We start from the raw sequence: 11,228 nt of genomic DNA on the forward strand, positions 1-11,228 counted from the left end.
GACCTCTGTTCTCAGTAGCAACACCTACTCTGCTTTGATCGTCAACCAACAATGACAAACGTGGATGGCGACATTCGAATGCAAGGTGAAGGGGTTAGGGCATGGCTTGAGGGAGACGAAACATTTTGGAGCCAAACATGGAGATAGTTTTTATGGAATGGGGTGAGAGTCTGCAACGTTTTGAATCTACTCTACCCATAAAATGACGCCGAATCATGACTATCAGGGCATTCACTCAAAACCGCATCGTTTTCCTTCTCTGCCAGCGTGGCAGTTAACGTCACACATCAGCAGATGTTAGCCAAGTCATCAAGCGAATTGATGGAAGGACGAACCTGATTCAGTCGTGTATCTTTCAAGGACTCTTTTGATTAACTTTATCTTTCGGGGACTAATATGGAGATAGAGGTATCTTTCAGGGACGAATTTGAGTATTAACTCAACCAAGTTCAGTTCCATAGATTAATTACGTCAATACATTTGTACAATAATAAACACTTTAGTCATTTCATGATTCACTATAAGACAAAAGTACTCTTAACAACATGATCATTTTCCTTTCCTATATCATTTCATACATGTTGAATACACGCGAACATTTTCTCTCCCTCTCTCTCTCTCACCCTTTGTAACACAGCATGATGCATTGGATAACCCAAACGTCACAAGATAGATGCTTCTAGTTCCGCTCTATAAAACCAAAGCCCAGCCCCATCCCTTGATTTTCATCGAGAATCAGAGATAAGGGGCCGAAAACAAAAATGAAAAGCTACGGTTAGGGATTTTACCTTTTCACAGCGAAAGGGAACGAGAAAGAGAAAAAAGGATCAATCTCTGATATCATTTGAATCATGTCGTCGATGAGGAAGATCACCCTCAAGAGCTCGGACGGTGAGGCGTTCGAGGTGGACGAGGCGGTGGCGCTGGAATCGCAGACGATCAAGCACATGATCGAGGACAATTGCGCTGACAGCGGCATCCCTCTTCCCAACGTCACAAGCAAGATCCTTGCGAAGGTCATCGAGTACTGCAAAAAGCACGTCGAGGCTGCAAACGCCGAAGAGAGGCCCAACGAGGAAGACCTCAAGACCTGGGACGCAGATTTCGTCAAGGTTGACCAAGCCACCCTCTTCGATCTCATCCTGGTCTGTTCTATTTCTATTTCTTTATCTTTTTCGTTGTTTAATTTTTTGCTATGCTGATTTCTTGGTTTTTTTTTCCGTTTTCTCCATTTCTGGACTTGTATCTATTTGTGGTTATGCAATTATTATGGTTATTTACAGCCTATTTGGAATGCATCTGATTTGAAATCATAGATGAATTGAATTCTATTCCTTGCTTTGGAATAGAAAAAAAACATGAAGTTGAATTCCGGTGAGAATTCCAATTCTCATTTTACCCCCATTTACAAATCAGACCTACTTTGGTCCGATTTCAAAATCAATTCTCACCTAAATCTCACTTAAACTGTGCAATATTAAAAATACCCCTGTCTAAATTATAATATTCCATAATCCCTTCACTTTCTTAAACCCTATTTTGCTTATTTGTTGGAGGATTGAAGCTGCACACCGTGAAGCCCTGTTCGTGTTCGTCAGGGTTGTTCGCTACTTTCACCATTCTCTGACAAGGTGCAAGCTCTTTGTTGCAGTGCCGTGAAGCCTTCCTCTTCGAGCAACGCAAACTCTTCACTCTGTCAATTGCTAGGAGCTGGAATTAGAGGTAGGGGAATGTTGATTACTTTGGCAAAAATTTGTTACCTATACTCTAGATTTGTGTATTTGTTTAATGTGCACAATCTGTTTGATGAAATGTCTAATTTGATTTCTAGTTCCATAAATTGTCATGATTTTTTGGCTTGTTGTTGCTGATGGTCATAATCTTCGATCTTTGTTTTTATTTTGAGCACGCGATTCCAATCTATTTGATGACTGATCACTTCTTCATGCTCATACCCACAACAACTTATGATTTTATTTTTATCCCGCGGTTCTCATGTATAATTGGTTTTGTTACTACTGTTTGGTGATTGTTATAGTGTGGTATATTGTTTTATGTAAATCACAGGCTATTTCATTATAGATTATTTTGTTGCTCCCATGTTAAAAGAACCGTTCTCGATGAAAGATATTTTGACACATGGATTACAAATTTGGATGGAATGGCTATTTTGTTTTGAGCCTTTTACTATTAATTAATTTTCAAGGCTTTTGTATGGGTTTGTGATTGTGATGTCATCCCTTTCATGCGATGGTTCTTTTAGGTATAAGAGGAAACTAAGTTTCTTTCTTTAAACATGTATCATTTTCCTATCCAATGCAATGTCATTCCGTTTCTTTATTATCATCAACATACCGTTTCTTTATTACTTTGATATTATGTAGGTATCTAATATGATAGAATCTGAAATAAATGCAATTTTAGCCATAGTCACTTTTGCGGGCTATTTGGCTTGTATGCGATATATGATTCGGCAAATTTCTTGTATTGAAAGATCAATCACCCAATCTCAACATCATAGTAGAGAACAAATACGTCGAGAATTGATTGCTCAATTAGAAACACATTATAACTCACGTTCTATAATACATATGAGTTATGATGCTTTCACTAGATTAGTTGCAATACTTCGTCAACGATGGCTTTTTAGAGATAACCAATATAGTATTGTTGAAGAGCAAGTGGCAAAGTTTTTACATATTTTAAGTGGTCATTCAAGTACTCGGGCAGAAGGTTTTTTCTTTCGTCGGTTTACTGAGACTATTAGTCGACATTTTCACCAAGTCCTTAGAGCTATAATAACCTTAGAGGATCAATTTTTAGTTCAAGTGAACGGCTCAACTGTCCCACCCGAAATATTCAATAGTGGAGGAAGATTTAATTTTATCCTTACTTCAAGGTATATTTTTGTATAAATGTAAACTTTTTAATAAATTTTTGTACTAACACATGGTCGTAACTATTAATTTATGTTGAAACTTTAGAATTCTATTGGTGCTTTGGATGGAACACATATCTGAGTTAAGGTTCCTAAAGAAGATGTGTCAAGGTATAGAGGAAGAAAAGGTTTTCCTACCATGAATGTATTGGCAGCTTGCACATTTGATTTGAAATTTACTTATGTCTTACCTGGGTGGGAGGGCTCCGCTTCAGATTCAAGAATTTTAGAAAATGCAATTATTAATGAAGATAATCTAAATGTTCCTCAAGGTATTTTGTCATTTTTCTAAATATAAATTTGTTGTTATTGTATGTTTTTAAAAAGCTTATAATATTTACATATGTATTTTACAATTTGTTTTAGGTAAATTTTACCTAGCTGATGCTGGTTATATGTTGAGGTCGGGGTTCATCACTCCATATCGAAGTACTCGATATTATTTAAGGGAATATTCTCGACATCCTCCTGAAAATCCAAAAGAGTTGTTTAACTTAAGACATTCTTCATTGCGCAATGCAATTGAAAGAGCTTTTGGTGTCTTGAAGAATAGATTTCCAATCCTGTCAGAGATGTCTAGATATAATGTAGACACAATCATCATAGCTTGTTGTATTTTGCATAATTTCTTAATGGATTTTGATCCTGATGAAGAAATTATTGCACAAGTTGATAGAGATCTAATGAATAATGTACCTGAAGATAGAGCAAGTCGTGAAAACATTGCTAGAGGGGAAGATGGACGAAGGGGAGAGATTTTGAGGGATACTATAGCCGCGGAAATGTGGAATGATTATATTCGTAGACAACATTAATTTCTTATTATTTTGTGTACGTGTGAACATTTGTTTATTCTGGTTGCTTTGAATTGAACATGAGTTTATGTATTAGTTAGATTTACATATATCATATACTCCTGTTATTTGTGAAATAAGTTAAGTACTTCAATTTTATGTAATGTATTTGTTTAATAAATTGTTATTTATTATTTTAATTTAGATTTATTGTGATAATTGTACTTCTACTTTTTTTACTTGTGATATAACAATAGGTTGTGATATGGATTCCGAAAAAGTTAGTGATGTTGAAGGAAAAAATGAGTGTGATACCTACTTTAAATGGACCATGGAAATGGATGGCTTAATGCTTGAAGTTCTTAAGGAGCAAAAGAATAAAGGTCAAAAGGAAGATAGAGCTTTTTCGGCTGAATCTTATAGAAAGGTGGTGGAGGAAATTAATGAGAAATTTTCTGTGGGCATTAATAAGAGTAAAGTTCTAAATCGTTTGAAGACTCTCAAGAAACAAATGGTTTTAGCAAAAGAAATTAATCAAAAGAGCGGGGTAGGATGGAATGATACAACCAAAACATTTGAAGCTACACCTGATGTGTGAAAATCTTTATGCTCGGTATGTATATTTTCTTTTTATATATATATTTGTATATTTTAATATTAATATTATTTATTTTATTTGATATTTTGATATGAATTATTTTATTGATTTTTGTATAGGCAAATCCTAAGTTTAAAGCTATTAGAGGAAAACATCTTTATCACTTGAAAATTCTTAAAAAGATTTATGATAAAGATATAGCAAATGGAATGCGGGTTGAGACCGGTAAACAAAAAGTGAGAAGATGGGAAAAGGAAGATACACACGTTAATATTGATGACATTGATGAAATGCAAGCAAACAATGAGGTGCATTTGGAGAATTTTAATCCCTTTGATTATGAAAGTATGCCAGCAAGCCCAACCTCACAAGCTCCACCATCATCTATTCCATCGGTGTCTAATACCTCATCTGCTAAAGGTAAAAAAAAGAAAAGTGGCAATAATAGACGAGTATTCCCAAGATATGAAAGACATGACTATGGCAATGAAAGATATTGCAAATGCTATCATAAGTTCGCATCCTGAAGTTTGGAAGACATCTTATATGAGGGAAGCTTTAACTAAATTAGGTTTGCAGGGCCGCTCATTTTGTGAAGCTCTTGAATGGCTTGTTACTTATCCTACTCTTCTTGGAGTATTTTTTGGCTTACCGGAAGAGCTTCGTCTTGAATGGTTGAGGGAAAAAATGGATTTTGAGTTTTAGAAATTTGTGGCAATGTTTTTAGATTTAAACTAATGTTCCTTTTTTATGTTATAGTTAGTATGATGAAATCTCTACTATTTAGACTTTTATGTTATGTTTAGCATGATGAAAACTCAAAACTTTTATGAGGGTCATGTGAGGTTGATTTATTGATATGGATTATGAGTATTTTGTTTTAAATTAAACTTTATTATGTTTATGGCTTATGGGGTTATCTCATTTTTAATTTTATTGTTTTTTAACAAAAACATGATCATATCAAATGAGTGTCATAATCACACACAAATAAGATTATAGCAAAAAAATGAAAAAGTTATGAGATGTTGATTTTTTTTAAAAAAATAATTTAAATTTCTCATTTTAAAAAAAATTTTACCTATCATGATTTCATGGGTGAGATGGATCTAATTGGTGAGGTTGTTTTAGACCAATTTTACTTATAAGTGATTTATATAATTATATTATCTAATTTAATTGATAAATAAAATTATACTTAATATTTATTGAGGGGTAAAATGTCTTAGAAAAATAATGTAATTCATCAACAAGGCATTCCAAACAATGGAATTCAATTCTATCTCATTAAATGAGTTAGTTGTTCCAAACTATGGAATTGAATTCCATTTCTTTAGGAATTCATTTTTTGATAGAATTGAATTCTAATTCCATCATTTAAAGGTGTCCAAACAGGCTATTAGGGTTTCTGGTTTGCAATTGTGGAATTGTCTAGTTTTTTTTTGTTGTGTCGATGTTGCTTTACTTTATTTTCAAATTTTAATTTCTTGTTATGATTATCGATGATATATAGTGTTGAGCATTGTGAACCTTTCTCTGTGGTATGAGTTTCTTGAGATATTGAATGTTCTTTTTTTTTGTGGTCATGGTTGATTCTGATCTGAATAGGGTTCGTTATTTTTCTTATCTTGTAGGGTTAGAAGACATAGCTTGTGTCTATATTTAATTGTCTGTATAAGAGACTGTGATTTCAGTTGTTGATTTTTGCTTCAAAAGCTACAACTATGTTAAAAATTGCATTGATGTATAGGTACTATATATTGTTTTGAACACTGCTTTTCACACTACATGAATTTTTGTGCATAATAGCCACAAATTTTAGTGCATTAATTGTTGTTTCATCAATTCCTATATAGATATAGATATAAATATAGATAGATTCTTGTTAGTATTTGGTGGTTTGTATTCACAAACAGAATTGCTTATTGTTATTGCATTTTTCCCTGCTTCAATGTTTTGATTGGTTTTACTAAGTATGCATATGAGATATGTTTTTCGGTGTTTTAGTTTTTTGCAATTGCATTGTGTTGTAACTTGTAACATTTGTTCTTTTCAGGCTGCGAACTACTTGAACATCAAGAGCGTGCTGGACCTCACATGCCAGACCGTGGCAGACATGATCAAAGGGGAAGACTCCCGAGGAAATTCGTAAGACCTTCAACATCAAGAATGACTTCACTCCGGAGGAAGAGGAGGAAGTTCGTCGGGAAAACCAATGGGCATTTGAATGATTTGTTAAGCTTTTTAACATCGTCTTTCAACATAGATCTATGCCTATGCTTTTGTTTTGCTTGTCAAAGATCTGCCATGTGCATTGATCCTATGCTTATGGTTGTTTGCCTTCTATCTTTCTGACTATTTACGTTGAGGTTCACGGATCAGATGTATCTTCGTTAATGAACCTTAGGGCACGTTTTGAATGTAAGTAAATATTTAAATGGTGAATTCTGGTTGATTCTACTTATTGATAATCCAATCATTGCCAACATCTGGTTTCTAATTTTCAACACAAAGTGGTGACATATGTTTAATGTTCGTTTGCGCTGTTAAATAATCATCGAAGGTAGTCACAAAAAAAAATAATCATCGAAGGCTGTTTGTGTTAGTCATGCCAAATTGCCAATGTGGCAGCTGCATGGTTATAGGGATCGCCTACCAGTAATTTATGTGCTAGCTGCTAAAGGCGGCTCTGACTATGGATTTTGTTTAGGTACTTATATGCGTTACCGACGATTTTGTTACCCACTTCAACTATTCCTACTAATATAAACATTATTGCGTTTCTCTTTTTTTTTTCTTCCCATTTTTTTTTCTTTGCATGTTTATTTTCTATTGTTGTTCTTTTATTGCTATTTTTGTTGCTTTTTTTTTCTCTTCCTCTTTCTAATGATTTTATAGTGTTATGTACTTCTTTTATTTTTGTTAAGATGATAAAACAAGAAGAATCATAAGAAGGTAAAACAAGAAGAAGATGAATAAAAAAAGATGATGATAATGAACAAAGAGTAGAAGTTTATTTGTGTGTTGTCATCATTAAATAATTTCGGTGCATTCTGGATTTAAATAAGGGACACTTGGTCTATACTTGTTTTGAACTGCTTATATGTCGTCATTATTAATAAGTAATTTGATCACAATAACGAAAACGATGTTGATAATAATGATGACGAAAAAGGAGGAAAAAGAAGGAGGAGTTCGAAAAAATTCAAATGAAAAAAGAAAGAGGAGGAGGAGGAGGATGAGCTGAAGGTTGTGGTGATGACAATAATAAAAAAGAAAGATGAAAAAAAAGTAGAAAGAAAAAAAAAGTAGCAGAGGTAGGAGAAGGAAAAGGAAGGAGCGCATGATGTGAAAAACGATTATAACAATTTGGTTAGATTTGATTAATTATTTTGCTTGATTGTAGAGCTTAATTCAAAGAATATTTTAACTATTAAAATCTAATTTTATGATATTAAATAAGTCGATTAAATTATTAATTTTTATTAGTAGATTGAACTTAAATTATGTTGAGGATTCATTCGTATTTTAATGTACTCCCCGGGTTTTATAAAAAGCTCGATCTTAATCACTTATGGTGACTGGAGCTATTAGCGCCGTCTAAGTATTTCAAATAAGTTTGATTTCTCTGTTCCTCTACTTTGTTGGTTGTTCTTTCGTGGTGTTTGGGCACCGCTGTATTCTTATTATACATTTGCAGCATCTTTGGAAGAACAACCGAGTGGCAACTGGCAAGTGATTGTAGAAGTATTATATGTAATAAAAGGGATCCGAATGCTATTGACTATTGAGCTATGAAGCACGGCGTGTCGGACACATTTCAGATATGATACTTATTGAAACTCGTTTGACACCCGTGTCTGCTATGTCCAACCGTGTCTTAATAAAAAATAAAAATTTTTTCTTCGAACACACTTGGACACACTTAAATATCATCACGTGTCAGTGTGTCCAGTCTTATTCTTAACATATATTCTTAAAATAAATTTAGATATAGTATATACTATTATTTATTAAAATAAAAAAATATTTTAAATATTTGATATAATTAAAATAAGACATTAAAAATAATTAAAAAATTTAATTTATATTTAATATCAATAAAATATCAAAAAATCATTACGATTTATTTAAATAATACTTTATATTTTATATATATGCGTGTCCCTGTAAGATTTTAAAATTTGCATGTCGGCGTGTCCAGTGTCGTGTCGTGTCCCGTGTCCGTGTCAATGCCCATGCATCATTGCTATTGAGTATTGACTAATGAAGGGATCCTTTCGTTGTATTCTATCACCTTGTATTCCTCAACGCTAAGGAGTTGAAGAAGGCACGTTTATTCCCCTTCGTTAAATCTTTTGATACGAACTATGTGAGACAAAAAAATCCATATACCAATTGGTCTAATTATAATAGCAGGGCAATCCTGAAACATATTTATATAAACCATGGAACTCTCTCACGTTTTAGAAAATATATACAAACCGTGGTAAGCTACCATAGTTTATAAAGAAATCATCAAATAAGGAAACCGTGTGAACCTACCACAGATTATGGAAGCCACAATGGGGGCATAAATTGTGCTACCCACCCACGGTTTATGAAGAAGGATGTTTGGGCATAAACCGTGGTACCCTCCCACGATTTATGGGCACATGTATATAGGGGTGGCAACACTACCCGAACCCGCGGGTACCCACCCCGTCCCTACCCGCTCGGGGCGGGTTTTAACGGGGCGGGTTCTTGAGTGGGGTGGGGCAGGGTCGGGTTTAGGTTAAACCCGCCCCGGTATATATAATATATATGTAACATATATAAAATAATTAGTAAAATGATTAATAATATTATATCATATATAAATTTTTATTTTAATTTATATTATGTATGTAAATGGTGGTTATATAATTTTTAAATTTTAATTTTATTTGTTGGATTTAATAATTATAGGGGCGGGTTAGGGTTTAACATTTTACAACCCGCGGGTAGGACGGGGCGGGTTTGATGCGGGTGTTTTGTAGGGCGGGGCAGGGTCGGGTAGAGCAAAAACCCGCGCCTACCCACCCCGTTGCCACCCCTACATGTATATATAATTATATACGCAATCCGCGGAACCTTTGGGGGATTTCATTGTTGGGAGTTTTAGGGTATTTGGGGTGTGTTTGGGAAATCCGTTGAAAGGGAAGAAGCACGTTTAGACTTCTTGAAAGCTTCAATTTTTGGTTTGGCAAATTTTTTTTCTCATAAACGCAAAAGTAATTCTGCTACCAAAACCACGTTTACAAGAAGTAACAATTTTTAACTTCTGCGTTTTCTTAATGGGCTTTTAGCCATGGATACTAACTATTTATTTACTTTTTACCAACTTTATCCTTTATGTATATTATTGTATTATTTATAAAATTCTTGTTATTTCTATTTATATGAGCTTTATTTTTCTATTATTTATTATTTTTATTTTTTTCAACTGTTTGTTTGACATTATACACTTTTATAATTGTGATTTTTGTGTATTATGTTTGTTATTATCAATTACTCTCTTTTATAATTGTAATTCTCGTATACTATGTTTTAGTGTAATTTTTTATAATATAGACTATGATTCCATTAAAAAAGATAAATTAAATAAAAAAATTAATCATAGATAATAATAAAATCATAAACGTTAGATTCCAAATTAATATTAAAAATAAGATTATTGAGAGTACTAGAATAAGAGTACAATGTAAAAAAATATTAAAGTAACATTCTCACGTTAATACTTAAAAAATATAAAATATTTGATTATATATATATATGTATTATTTAAAAATATATTTTTTGTATGTTATATCGACGAAGAGGTTAGTTATACTATCTTGGTCGTATCAATATTTTTTTATAAACATCCTCCCAAAAGTTTAAATTGATATTGGGGTTCAGCAAGAATCGAACTCTTGACCTTTTGGATCTAGAACTCTAATACCATATCATGATACCACTCATCCCAAAAGCTTCAGCTAATGAAAAAAGGTAACACTAATGGTTATATGTCTAATACTCCTTAAACATCCATTGTACGCATTGTATAAATATTCCATTGGCTCCTCATACTTTCCCATATGTTTAATTTAAAAAATATAGGAATATATGTTTGTTGGCATTATCTTTAAAAATGGAAAATAAAAGTAAATAAGAGAGGGAACCTATTAGCACTTCTATTATACTAAATTGTTTGTCTATATGTGTTATTATTATTGTTATTATTATTATTATTATTATTATTATTATTAGAGAAAATATAAAACAAAGATGAGAAATAAAAAATGTGAAATTTCAATTACTGATAAAGAATATATATACTCAAGTTGTATGTTTATACTATTTTTTTAAAATTATATTTATTCATATTAATATTACAAGTATGATGAGGAGTACATGTTATATGTGAACCACTCTTCTTCATAAACCCTGGGTAGGTACCACGGTTTATACGTGTATGTCTCTTCTTCATAAACCGTGGGAGGGTACCACGGTTTATGTTTATTATTCTCTCTTCATAAACCGTGGTAGGATACTACGGTTTATGTGTAAACGCTAAAATGTGAGAGGGTTCCACGGTTTATATAAATATGTTTCAGGACATACAAGTAACCAAATATATATTGTTGCAATTGAATAAACATTTTCCTAGTTTATTTCATTTAAGTAATTTGCCCACAATAGCAATATCTAAAATAATTAAAAAGAAAGTTTTGTAGAAATGACTAAACTATTTGTTCAAGATATGCATTAAAAATTAACCAAGACAGTAATTAACGATTGTGAAAAACCAATCGTCTAACTATTTTCAAGTTGTATTAAATGCTTTCTATTTTCAAATTGCATTAAAACCGTTCTCATTAATCAAGTTGAATCAAAT

At 32.6% G+C, this 11,228-nt stretch overlaps 1 pseudogene; it reads left to right on the forward strand.

Annotated features, from left to right (window-relative positions):
* Positions 1-743: 743 nt before the first annotated feature.
* On the forward strand, positions 744-6,678 carry LOC112740332 (SKP1-like protein 1B; annotated as a pseudogene).
* The last annotated feature ends 4,550 nt before the right edge of the window (positions 6,679-11,228 follow it).

Source organism: Arachis hypogaea, chromosome 14 (genome assembly GCF_003086295.3).
Source record: "Arachis hypogaea cultivar Tifrunner chromosome 14, arahy.Tifrunner.gnm2.J5K5, whole genome shotgun sequence".
Lineage (NCBI taxonomy): Eukaryota > Viridiplantae > Streptophyta > Magnoliopsida > Fabales > Fabaceae > Arachis > Arachis hypogaea.